Here is a 13050-nt window from a genome sequence, read left to right on the forward strand (position 1 = left end):
TCAAAAAGTGTTATCAAAGGAACAAATGGAGAACCATACTTTCATAAAAGATAGATACTTCCCAGCGCGTCAGAGCTTTGTTCCAGGCTCTCGATCATGACACTTTGCAAAAGTTGCTATAAATTCTGGGATTTTATGCTTACTTCATGCACAGCCTCTACTTTATAGTTCCTCTGGTACATGCTGCTTCAAATTCCTCTTAACGTGCCATGTTGTCCTGCTACAGCAATGCAGAAACATCAGCCCAAATGCTCTCTTAACGCCCAGTCAGTGGACACTGAAGGATCCTGACCTTCCTGCTTATCCCTGAGCTGCCTCAGTTTGGACCTTGGGACAATTCCCTGTCCTCAAGCATCGCCACCAAACAGCTGTACATCCTCTGTCAGGCTCTGCCCCAGCTCAGGCTCACACACTTTGTTGGTTATAAAGTTTATGTTGAGGCCAGGCTGAATGCGGTTCTGGGCAACCTGATCTAATTCTAGATGTCCCTGCTCATTGCAGATGACCTTTGAAGGGCCCTTCCAACCCAAACTATTCTGTGATTCTATGATTCTTACATTCTTACATTTTACATGACACAAGTCTATTACCAGAAGTGCATTTAAAAGCCATTTTAATCTACAGGCTGGGACAAAACACCACCGTTACCACTCCATCAAACAAAACATCTGTCTGGTAGCTGCTAAGATGGTCAGTAACAAGCACCAACATGCATGGACTAAAAGAATATATGAAAGGTTGCAAAAATCACTTGCTGCAGGTTAATGTTTACTTGCTGCTCTTAGGAAGATGAGCAATAGTGCACATAACGCCACTGCGCTGCCCCGATGCTCCAGCAGTTCCACACAGATCACAGAATCGCAGACTGGTTTGGGTTGGAAAGGACCTTCAAAGCTCATCTAGTTCCAACCCCCTTGCAGGGACACCTTCAACTAGATCCATGGGCAGGATGGAAGAGGCAAGGACCAACTGTGTTATCTGTAGCAGGTTTTACCTCGAAAAGGACAGGCAGAAATAGCCGTGAACATCACATAGAACTGGTCTCCACCTACCATGCTTTCTGCAGATGCTCCACTCTTGCTAAGATGTGATCTGGAAATTTTTTTTCTTACTTTCTAAAAACTGATTCAGAACCATGTTTATTTTAGCACTGAAACCCGCAGGCCAGTCCAGAAGGAACAACTCAGCACTCCGCAGTAGGAAGAGTGGTGCAGACACCCAAACCGCATTGATTAGGATGGGGGTTTGCATACTAATTCCCATTAGAACTGTTCCACCCCCATTGTATCAGGGCCTGTGAATGGTGGCATTGTCTCAGGGCAGAGCATTCTTCATACCGAGCCCCTGCATGTGGGAGCCCTGGTGCTATGCAATAACAGAAACAAAATCTCATCAGAAGTCCATTAGCATCCAAAAGGCAGAAGGTTGAATGCATCAGGATTCTTTGAAAAGTAAGAGTGAAACAAATGTAATAAAATGCTACTATTAAGTGATACTCATTGTCCAAATTAAACCATCAGAAGCAAAGACCTTGACTCCTAAAGGTATTCAGCACAGCACATGCTGCAGAGCCAGAGAGCAAGGCTATTAAGAATTTTAAGCCCTGGACTTGTCCCAAGTATGGATTACTTGATTTCTCCATGAGCACTTGATCACATGGAACTATATTTGGATTCTGAGAATAAAAGCTGTGATCTTCAGGAGGGTGTACGTGGCTGCGCACCCCGCACACATGCAAATCCCCAATCGTACCCACTCCACGGAAGACGCATGCCAGCAGGCCGGGATCCATGGGAGCTACTCGATGCCCCAACACAGGAGCAGGTTTAAGATGATGACAGAAGAAAGCACAGCACTCTTCAAAGAAGCTGGAGCTGAAAGCAAGACAGAAGACTCTTCCAGAAATAGCCCACCTGTGCAACACGTCCCTCTTTCTGCAGATGCCAGGAACATAATGGCACAGCAGCACTGGCAAGCGTGGACCTCTCCAGTCAAGGAATGCCTGTGTTCCTCCAGAGCAGGGCAGAAACCAGATTGCTCCATGACAGCAGAACACACAGTGACATTCTGGAGTTACCAGCTGGTTTGCTGGTTCATTTATTTCATAGAATAGTTAGGGTTGGAAAGGACCTTAAGATCATCTAGTTCCAACCCCCCTGCCATGGGCAGGGACACCTCACACTAGACCATGTTGCCCAAGGCTCTGTCCAACCTGGCCTTGAACACTGCCAGGGATGGAGCATTTACCACTTCTTTGGGCAACCTGTTCCAGTGCCTCACCACCCTCACAGTAAAGAACTTCTTCCTTATATCTAACCTGAACTTCCCCTGTTTTAGTTTGAAGCCATTGCCTCTTGTCCTATCGCTACAGTCCCTAATGAAGAATCCCTCCCCAGCATCCTTGTAGGCCCCCTTCAGATACTGGAATGCTGCTATGAGGTCTCCACGCAGCCTTCTCTTCTCCAGGCTGAACAGCCCCAACTTTCTCAGCCTGTCTTCATACAGGAGGTGCTCCAGCCTCCTGATCACCCTCGTTGCCCCTCCCCTGGACTTACTCCAACAGCTCCATGTCCTCCTTATGTTGAGGACACCAGAACTGTACACAATACTCCAAGTGGGGTCTCATGAGAGCAGAGTAGAGGGGCAGGATCCCCTCCTTCGACCTGCTGGTCACGCCTCTTTTGATGCAGCCCAGGATACAGTTGGTTTCTGGGCTGCGAGTGCACACTGAAGCTGGCTCATGTTCAGTTTCTCATCGACCAACACCCCCAAGTCCTTCTCCGCAGGGCTGCTCTGAATCACTTCTCCGCTCAACCTGTAGCTGTACCTGGGATTGCCCTGACCCATGTACAATTTAAGGTACAATTCCTAAAACTCTTGGTCGTGGTTTAAGCCCAGCCGGTAACTCAGAACCATGCAGCCGCTTGCTCACTCCCCCCCTTCTTCCTCCCCCCACTACCAGAGGGATGGGGAGGAGAATCAAAAGAATGTAACTCCGACAAGTTGAGATAAGAGCAGTCCAGTAACTAAGGTATAATACAAAACCGCTACTACCACCACCAATAATAATAAGGGAAATAACAAGGGGAGAGGATACAATTGCTCACCACCCACCAACCGATACCCAGCCTGACCCGAGCAGCGATCTGAGCCTTCCAGGTAACTCCCCCCAGTTTCTATACTGGGCATGACGTGCTGTGGTATGGAATACCCCTTTGGCTAGTTTGGGTCAGGTGTCCTGTCTCTGCTTCCTCCCAGCTTCTTGTGCCCCTCCTCACCAGAAGAGCATAAGACTAAAAGTCCTTGATCGGAGGAAACATTACTTAGCAAGAACTAAAAACATTGGTGTGTTATCAGCACTGTTCCCAGACTAAAGTTGAAAATACAGCACTGCACCAGCTACTAAGAAGGAGAAAAATGACTGTTACTGCTGAACCCAGAACACTCTTACATACCAAGATAAACCCTCAGCTACTTACTGCTGCTTTAGCTTTTCTATGGCCACTGCAGACCAACAGCCTCCAGGAGCGTCCATGCAGCAGACCTGAACACCAGCCAGACGAGCAAGGAATGACCGTGGGAGCTTCATTCACAGCTCTGCCGCAGCCAGCCACCCTCACTGGGGTCCAAACTAGAGGGACAGGATAGTACTTCCCATACCCAGACCCCTTGTTCCCAAAGCCAGCCCACAAAACTCACCTCCTGGGTTTCAAAACCTACTCAGCTCCATGTCTGCAACCTACTGCCCAGCTGCCGTCTTCTTTTCCCACAGGAGTTGGTGGTTAATTCCTACACCACATGCACCTGGGGCTCTTCCCCATCCACCTTGCTGCTTCAATCCTCTTTTTACCCCTTAGCTCATCACTGAGCCCAGGACTGCTGCAGGGATGAAGCACAACACACTCTCATGTACCTGCATGGGCAATACCACGAGGAACAGCAGGCAGATCAGCTACTCGCACTGCAATAACACATCTCAATGCACCATTTAAAAGGGGAAAAAAACCCCAAACAACAAAAAAACAGCTCTTTTCTATTTTTACTGAGCCCTCAAGCTCTCGCCTTCAGAGTCAGCCCATGGCTGGCAGGCAGCCCCAGCAGCGCCTGTCCACAGGCATGCAGCTGAAAGAGCAGCTTGGGTGGAAGGCACACATGCTCTGCTGGTCCTTGCAAAACCACACGCTGCACTGCTACTAATACACAGCTGTTTGCTCTGAGTGGCTATTTTTGCACAGCCTATAGAACAAAAATATTAGGTAGCTATGTTAGGTGAAGGTTTGCACTATTTCAGGGTGAGATGACAGCCAAACTCGGTCAAGCCCTAGCCAGTATCCTTTAAAAAAGGGAAAGAGGAAAAAATAATCAGTGGGAGAACAGTGAGCTTCCAGGAAGAAAATGTTTTTTTACCATCTAAGAAACTTACTGTGTACTAGATGAGTGGGGAAAAAAAAAATACATAAACATATCTACATCTCACAGTTTAAATGGTAGATTTTTGTTTTAATTATTATTTTTAAAGGACACCAAAGTCCTGGAAAGAAGATATTTCATGCACTGACTTAAGCTGAAAGGGACTTTTCACTTATAATGCTCTTAAAATGTAATCTGTAGCCCGTTCTTGGTGCAGGCTGTGGGCAACTTGATTGTATTTCATGGCCTCTCCACCATGAATAAAAGCTATTCTGGAGCTGCACTGAAAGCAGGAGCCTGGCAGATAACAGGATCCCAGCCCTGCCCGTGAGGGCAACTTGATGCCATTCTCTAAAAGGGGAGAGGAAGGGAAATTACTTTAACTCCTATTAAAGAGGACAGATTCCCATTGGAGATAGAGTCGCCTCCTGAGCCAGCAGGTAGAGGAAACCCTGAATGCACCAACACTGCACAGGCTCATGGAAGTGAGGAACTAGGTAATTTTAAACACTTTCTTGGTGAAAAAAACATAGAATGGTTTGGGTTGGAAGGGACCTTAAAGCTCATCCAGTTCCAACCTCCTGCCACAGGCAGGGACACCTTCCACTAGAGCAGGTTGCTCCAAGCCCTGTCCAACATAGCCTTGAACACTGCCAGGGATGGGGCAGCCACAGCTTCTCTGGGCGACCTGTGCCAGGGCCTCACCACCCTCACAGGGAAGAACAACTGCCTAAGATCTCATCTCGGTCTCCCCTCTGTCAGGTTAAAGCCATTCCCCCTTGTCCTGTCCCTACAGGCCCTTATCAAAAGCCCCTCTCCAGCATTCTTGTCAGCCCCTTTAGGTACTAGAAGGCTGAAAAACATTCTCAGGCTAAGTTAAACATGCCAGATAAAGTCTCCATTTCTGTAAAACCTAATGCCTGATTATGAGTCAAGGCCAACGTATTTAGCCTAAAATTGGGTAATATTGTTTTATGGTTGTTAATAGTTGAAGCCAACAATGCCCTGCTCCGAACAGACGCTGCCGAGCAGTTTCTCAGCTTTTCATCAGGACAGCGTAGGCGTTGAATTTTGGAGCTAATCACCTTAGCAACCGCTCTAAACATACGTGCAGTGACATCAGCTGATTCCTGAAAGCTGTAAATAGAGGATAATAGCGTGAAAAAAAATCTGGATGGAAGCCAAGACCTAAAAACCATACTATTAAAACACTGCCTGTAATTCAATGTATGCAAACTTGTTTGCGTCCCTGCTCCCCAAAACCTGTGTAATTACACGCCTACCAGCACAAGTGGGGATTGTTCCACTGCAGGCTACTCTCAGATTCAGAAATTTCCCAGAAACAAGGGTTTAATAGAAATCCTGCTTCAAATTTAATTTTAAAAAACCTGGAGAAAAACCTGCAGAGAACCCCACACAGCATGAGGGAAGGCTAAAGGAGACCTGCTCCAACCTACAACCTTGTGCTTAAAGCCAACAAGTAATAACCTCAATTTAGGAGAATTATTTGTAAATAAGAAAACAAACAATGTGCTGATGGGCTTTATCACTGACTCATGCAGGAACTGTGAACGGGAACCGTGGCAAACTCTGCTCTGAGGATGTGCCACCTGGCTCATGCCCTTGATGAAAAGTTCAAGCAGCATCAGGTACCAATGTGCAGGAGGAGCCCGTGCTGGCGAGCAGACAGTGTGAAAGGGGCATATTCTGAGTTATCTCATGTTTGGTACCTCATTATGATCTTTAACTGTCTGTTTAGGGAGTCCCTCAATCAGCCATCAGCGTAAGACATGAGGACAATATACTTTTTGTTTTCCTCCACTGGTTGTGACCCATATTTGAGGTCTGTTGTGCAGGATGTGACCTGGCCAGATAAAGAAACCTTTGCAGTGCCTTCCATGTCAAGCTGGCATGCTGGGAGGGAGGGAAAGGAGAGGGGAGAAACGGGCTTAATAGCATTTTCAAATGTCAAAAGATATCTTTAGCAGGCCCATTTACGCAGTCTTAGCACTCGCTGAACTTGAAAGCAGAATTTGCTGCGCAAAGAACGCAGCTTGCATGTTAAGTGGACCCGAGGAAAGCTGCTCCTTTGCCCTCTCCTTTGGATAATTAAGGGAAGAGAAAGGCTGAGTGCCACCTTCATCAGGGTAAGGAAGGCACTGGGGGGGGTTCGGGGTGCCAGGGGGCTCAAGTGTCGATGAGGTCCCTTGGGTGCAGTACAGGGGGTGCATCAGGCACCCTGCCCATGGCACACTCCCCTGCAAAGGGACCAGCAACTCAAGTTCATCTATTTGTGAAGTGCTCTGCATTAAAAATGAAAAAATAATAAGGCTAAGGAAACAAAATGCAAACTTGAGAGCAGCCTCAGAAGAAGGATGCAGCACGGAGAAGCAAGAAATTCCCCCTCCTCTCTCCTGCGTATGTTGGGGGTTTTTTTCTGTCAATTAGAGTTGCAAGGAAATCCAGTGAATTGAGATCAGCAGTGTTAATCGTTACTGCATTTGAATTTAATTAGCATTACTTATTAACTACAGGTAATTTACAGTGCCTCACCTCAACGTGGAAATCAGGTAGTGCCTCTACTCACGAGAAAACCACCACGCCAAAGATAATCCTGCCATTTGCTTGCTGCCTTTAATTTCTGTAATCCCTAGTTACCAGTTCCAGCAGAACTGCCATGGTTACTCCCTGCTCCTCTGATCAAAGCTCCTGTGTGCGTCATGGTGGAGTGGCAGTGCTTCTGCCAAGATGCTAAGAATAGCAAAGCCCCTTTCCTGAGTGCTCGCTCAGGTGGGATGCAGGGAAAGGAAGGATGGAGTTCCTGAGAACCGTGGGGGAGAAGGGGATGGTACAGGTGGAGGTCGGCCAGGGCTGGACCTGCTGATGGACGACATCCCATGCAAGGAGGTGCATCAGCATCTCCTCCTTGCTGCATTTCTTGCCCTTGCACAAACAGAGGCTTAGGCTAGCAGCCTGCCCTCCACAGCTCTGAGGTTTGTTTGACATCGTTATCATCTTTATCATCTATTTCATTTTACTGGAAGTCTCTCTGTAGCCTGTATCACAGTTTGTGTACCTCAGAGCTCTGGGAGTCAAATCTTCAGAGAGACCCTACAATTCTGGATCACTGTTTCACCATGAGAACTGCTGTCATCTGGGTACAGCCAGCAGATCCACGGGGCTGGCTCCTGTCCGGCCAAGGAGTGACCTGTCACCATCACCCAAGAAAATGACCAATTCAGACAGTGACACTGTTATAACGAGACACTCTGAACAGTATTTCATATGGGCTGAGCTGGGTTCATAGAATCATAGAATGGTTAGGGTTGGAAAGGACCTTAAGATCGTCTAGTTCCAACCCCCCTGCCATGGGCAGGGACACCTTGCCCTAAACCACGTGGTCCAAGGCTCTGTCCAACCTGGCCTTGAACACCGCCAGGGATGGAGCATTTACCACTTATTTGGGCAACCCATTCCAGTGCCTCACCACCCTCACTGTAAAGAACTTCTTCCTTATATCTAACCTGAACTTCTCCTGTTTTAGTTTAAACCCACTGCCCCTTGTCCTATCGCTACAGTCCCTAAGGAAGAGTCCCTCCCCAGCATCCTTATAGGCCTCCTTCAGATACTGGAAGGCTGCTATGAGGTCTCCATGCAGCCTTCTCTTCTCCAGGCTGAACAGCCCCAACTTTCTCAGCCTGTCTTCATATGGGAGGCACTCCAGCCTCCTTATCATCCTCATGGCCCTCCTCTGGACTTGCTCCAACAGCTCCATTGTCCTTCTTATGCTGAGGACACCAGAACTGAACACTACTCCAAGTGGGGTCTCACGAGAGCTCTGATCAGCCAGCTCTCCAAAGTGGAGCTGGCCAAAGTCTTCCAGCATTTTGAATGCATTTGCTAAGCTGAAAAGCTGTGAGAGGTGAAGGAGATGCTGATGAGCTTGGGGAAGGTAAGGCAGAGTTCCCATGATGGGAAGAAGCAAACCTGGCATCGCTGAATTACTGGTCCTGGGACTCGGGGCCTGGCAGCAGCAAGGCAGGGGATGGACCAACGGACCACAGACCTGCAAGCAGTCAGATCACCCCAGAGCCCAGCCACCGGGCAGGATCCATGAACAGTTTAAAGTATTCTACACGTTACTGCCCTATAAAAGCTTTCCTATGTCCAGAGCATTTGGAAATCTAAGGCAATAACACTCCAAAGCTGTGCAGGGATATACCCACCTGTCCCGAGTTCAGCTACAGCAGTCATTTTTTCTCCTTCTTAGTATCTGGTGCAGTGCTGTGTTTTTGACTTTTCAGCCTGGGAACAACAGTGATAACACCGATGTTTTTAGTTGTTGCTAAGTAATGTTTACTCCGACCAAGGACTTTTTCAGTCTCATGCTCTGCCAGGGAGGAGGGGAAGCCAGGAGGAAACAGAGACAGGACACCTGACCCAAACTAGCCAAAGGGATATTCCATACCACAGCACGTCATGCCCAGTATAGAAACTGGGGGGAGTTACCCAGAAGGCCCAGATCACTGCTCAGGTCGGGCTGGGTATCGGTTGGTGGGTGGTGAGCAACTGTATCCCCTCCCCTTGTTATTTCCCTTATCATTATTATTATTGGTGGTAGCAGTAGTGGTTTTGTATTATACCTTAGTTACTGGACTGCTCTCATCTCAACCCATGGGAGTTACATTATTTTGATTCTCCTCCCCATCCCTCCGGGAGCAGGGGGAGGAAGAAGGGGGGGGAGCGAGCGAGCGGCTGCGTGGTTCTGAGTTACCGGCTGGGCTTAAACCATGACAGTTCTGTGTGGTGCCCAACGTGACCAGAGTGTGTCTAATCATATTTGTGATAAACATTCATTGTTTTGGATTAATAGTCACTCATCACAATGTTGATTTATTTGCTCTCAGAGTTGTTGCACTTGGTCTCAGAGTTTCAGCATGTTGTACCTTACTTACAGCCAGTATTTGCTGTTTTAGTGTTTATCAGCTGGGGGGCCTGGGCTAAGGTTCTTGTTTCACTGTACTTCATGGTAATGACTTGTAATACAATAGACTCATTGATCATGAAACTGGTCCGGTTTGTGCTTCCAGTGTGGCCATCACCTCTATACTTTGGGAGGTATATAATGAAATTTTTTAGCAATTACATATCCTTTTTTTTTCTCCTCGGGGGGTCAACCTATGAAGGAGGCATTCACTTACACACACCCCCCTCCGCTCCCCCACCAGCCTATTTACAGCAGCATTTGAGAGTTCTGAACATTTTCGATGGCCTTTGAATATCCTTGAGACTTGCCTGCTGATTGTGCTGGGGATCAGCATGTTGGCAAATATACGGAGTGTTTTACCCACAGCCATCCCACCCTAGGAACACCCTATTTCATCTGATCTTGAAAGTTAAGCAGGGTTGGGTTCGAGCCTGGTCTAGGGTTAGACGACAATATAGGAGGACCACCAAGAGATTTTCCCTGAGGCTGGACAGTCATGAGTGGCAGGGTGTGTGGGATAGTATGGGCAAGTATCTAGGCCAGTGGGCCCCTCCACTGCTTTGGAACTTCACCACTGAACAAGTGCAACATCCGGAAAAACTAGTAAAACACTTAAACGAGGTGTGCTGTCGTCCTGGTTATACCAGAGAGGGACAAATCATGGCAACGTGCTGGGGCTTGGCCTACACCTACAGAGCCCTGCTCAACACTATCCAGCACCTTCAAAGGGAAAAAGATGTCTCTGGATCTGATGGCAAAGCAACAGACAACGCAGCTACTCCAACTCCAAATACAGCAGCTACACCAACCCCAGTGACAAGTACAGCAGTTGCTCAAACCCCAACAGCAACAGAGAACGCAGCTGTTGGTGTTACTCAACCCCCAAGCACAGCAGCTGCACCAACCCGGGCAACAGACACTGCAGCCACTCCAACCACAGTGATAGACACTGCAGCTAAACCAAATGGCCAATTCATGCTAATATCAGTTGCCCCCATAAGCAAGGGGAAAAGCAAACAAGAGAGCAACAAATACTGCAGTCAGGGTGTGTCTGGAAATCAGGCCAGCCTGTTGTGGCAGGGAGTGGGCAAGGGAAGCAGCTACACAGGCAGCGAGCATGGCGGCAAAGAACTGAAGAACTACACTAATCTTACCATGAATCATACCCTTAGCCAAAATCTGGTCATTATTTTCTTTCAACAAAGGGAAGGGACCTTAAAGCTCATCTAGTTCCAACCCCCTGCCATGGGCAGGGACACCTTCCACTAGACCAGGTTGCTCCAAGACCCATCCAACCTGGCCTTGAACACTGCCAGGGATGGGGCATATTGGTTTGTTTTTTTTAAACTGTATTTTCAAAATCCTTGGGGACCTACACAAATGAGCATAAAAAGCTGCAAGGGTCCACCAAAAAGTGTGTTCCCAGGTGTGCAGAGACACACGCCCCCCGTCCCCAAAGCCTGGAGTAGTCAAAGCGTTTTAGCTTTTCTACACAAACATGCAGATAAGCAGAGGTTACAGAATTTATCTAAAGGCTTAGGTGAAAGACACCAGGGTCTGGGTTACATCAAGCTCTTTCCAGTGCTGGAAAACTACAGCCATTCAAAGTGAAAGCTGCCATGTGAGGGACCAAAGCTCATGCACGCTGCTTGCATGCTTTCCGCTCATGCAACGGCCATGGCCAAGGGGGATTTTCTGACTTGCAACACTGGAGAAAAACCACCCCTGAACTTAGGCCAGTGACCCCAAGTCAAGCTTCAAAATCATTCCAGATAGCCAGCCAGATCAAAAGCCCTGAGCTGGAACCACCTGCTTTTGATACACTAAACCCCTGTTACTGATACTGGGAGACCATGGGGCTAAACTCCTTCCGAAAGAATTCTTTAGCTTGATACAAAATTTATTTTACCATATGTAAAATTCATCTGTGTAGTCGCACAACCTAGTAAGTTTGAATGGGGCAAAGGAGTATTTCAACTCCCAGTGCAATTTATTATGAGCAGTAAAATGACAGTGCTGATAGGGGAGCTGCGGTGATGTAATGGGTAATGCAGTTCTGCTCACTGCAGGAACCGCACTGTACATTAGGATGCTGGCGAGGGTGGTTGCTCCTATCAATTATTTATAGTCTTCTGGCGTGCAGCCTGGAGAGGGTCACATCACTGAAAGCTAACTTTATCTGCGTTGTTCCCAGCCTCCTGCCCAGCTGTCACTCTGCTCCCTAATTTAATACACCCAGCACAATGGGAAAGGATGCAGGACTGCTCGGTTGGGCCCTCCCTGAGGAGGAAGGTGGGCTCTGACCACGAGCTGGTGGGGTCACAGTGATCTTTGCTATGGTGCTGATTTGGCCACTTAAAATCTGTGTTTGAGACTCCCTCGGTTGCTGGGATGGGATATGGAGTGTGCTCCAGAGGCGTGAAAGGTGGGACATCCGTGGTGCGATGGGTTTCTCCATCTCTGTTACCGTGCCACACAAAGGGCAAGCTCAATGCATGTTTTCACAGAATCCCAGACTGGTCTGGGTTGGAGGGACCTTAAACCTCATCCAGTTCCAACCCCCTGCCACAAGAAGGGACACCTTCCACTAGAGCAGGTTGCTCCAATCCCTGTCCAACATGGCCTTGAACACTGCCAGGGATGGGGCAGCCACGGCTTCTCTGGGCAACCTGTGCCAGTGAAGAACTGAAGAACTTCTGCCTAAGATCTCATCTCAGCTCCCCTCTGTCAGTTTAAAGCCATTCCCCTTGTCCTGTCCCTACAGGCTCTTGTCAAAAGCCCCTCTCCAGCTTTCTTGTCGGCCCATTTAGGCAATGGAAGCTGCTCTAAGGTCTCCCCAGAGCCTTCTCTATATATCACAGCAAGAACTATTCAACAACTTATGTAAATATGGGGGGGCACACATCAGATCTCCAAAAAATATATTCAAAAATTTAAATATATAAATATAAAAATATATATAAAAGGAAAAATCTCTCACAGGTTTTTGTTTCAGCTACAAACTGGAAGTACACAGCCAAGGGCTGATTTTCCTCTATTTCACCACCAAGGAAGGGACTCCTCAAGGCTTTGTCCCTACAACAAAACCAGCAAACCTCTTCCACTATTCACCCCAAAATCAAATCTACCATGGCCACTTTTCAAACCTCTGAAACATGCTCTTAAACACACTGTTCATTTGGCCCCCTATCTATATAAAAGCAATTACGTTTTAACTTCAGCTGCTTCAGGGTCTCTGTTACTGCAAGAGATGCTACCATAGGGAATTGCTCCAGCAAATATCAGGTACAGGAAGACTAGCTGCTGCTTCTGCAGCTCCTGTGCTTGGTCCTTTCCCACTGACCAAAGGGATTCACATATCCCATATGCTGCATCAAATATCTGTCCCATGCCTCAAACTAATGTCAATTCCTGCTAAATAAGAAGGCATTTTTCAAGCCTTGTGAAGCCAGGAAAACCTGGATTTTCCTGTGATCAGGACTGGCTGTCTTGTTCCAAGCAACAAGCACCACCCGCGTTTGGTTTAGAGGCACAAAACAATTCCAGTGATCGGGACTGAAAATAACACATGGCACCTTCATGACAAACACAATATTTGCACCAAAAGGAAGTTGTTGGAAAAGAACACACAGGCTCAGAGGAAGCAGGTTTGT

The 13050-nt window shown here is 47.6% G+C and overlaps 1 protein-coding gene across 7 annotated transcripts in view; it reads right to left on the reverse strand.

Moving 5' to 3' along the window:
• LOC115618954 (ankyrin repeat domain-containing protein 11-like) overlaps positions 1–13050 on the reverse strand; it is a 150513-nt gene that overhangs the window by 56321 nt on the left and 81142 nt on the right. Inside the window, exon 1 of one of the 7 annotated variants that reach the window (XM_030510942.1) lies at positions 1753–2058. The exons of the other annotated variants lie outside the window; for them this stretch is intronic. The gene's annotated coding sequence lies outside the window, so the exon portion shown is untranslated. Of the gene's footprint in view, positions 1–1752; positions 2059–13050 lie in introns of those variants that run through there. 7 annotated transcript variants of the gene reach the window in all.

Source organism: Strigops habroptila, chromosome W (genome assembly GCF_004027225.2).
Source record: "Strigops habroptila isolate Jane chromosome W, bStrHab1.2.pri, whole genome shotgun sequence".
Lineage (NCBI taxonomy): Eukaryota > Metazoa > Chordata > Aves > Psittaciformes > Psittacidae > Strigops > Strigops habroptila.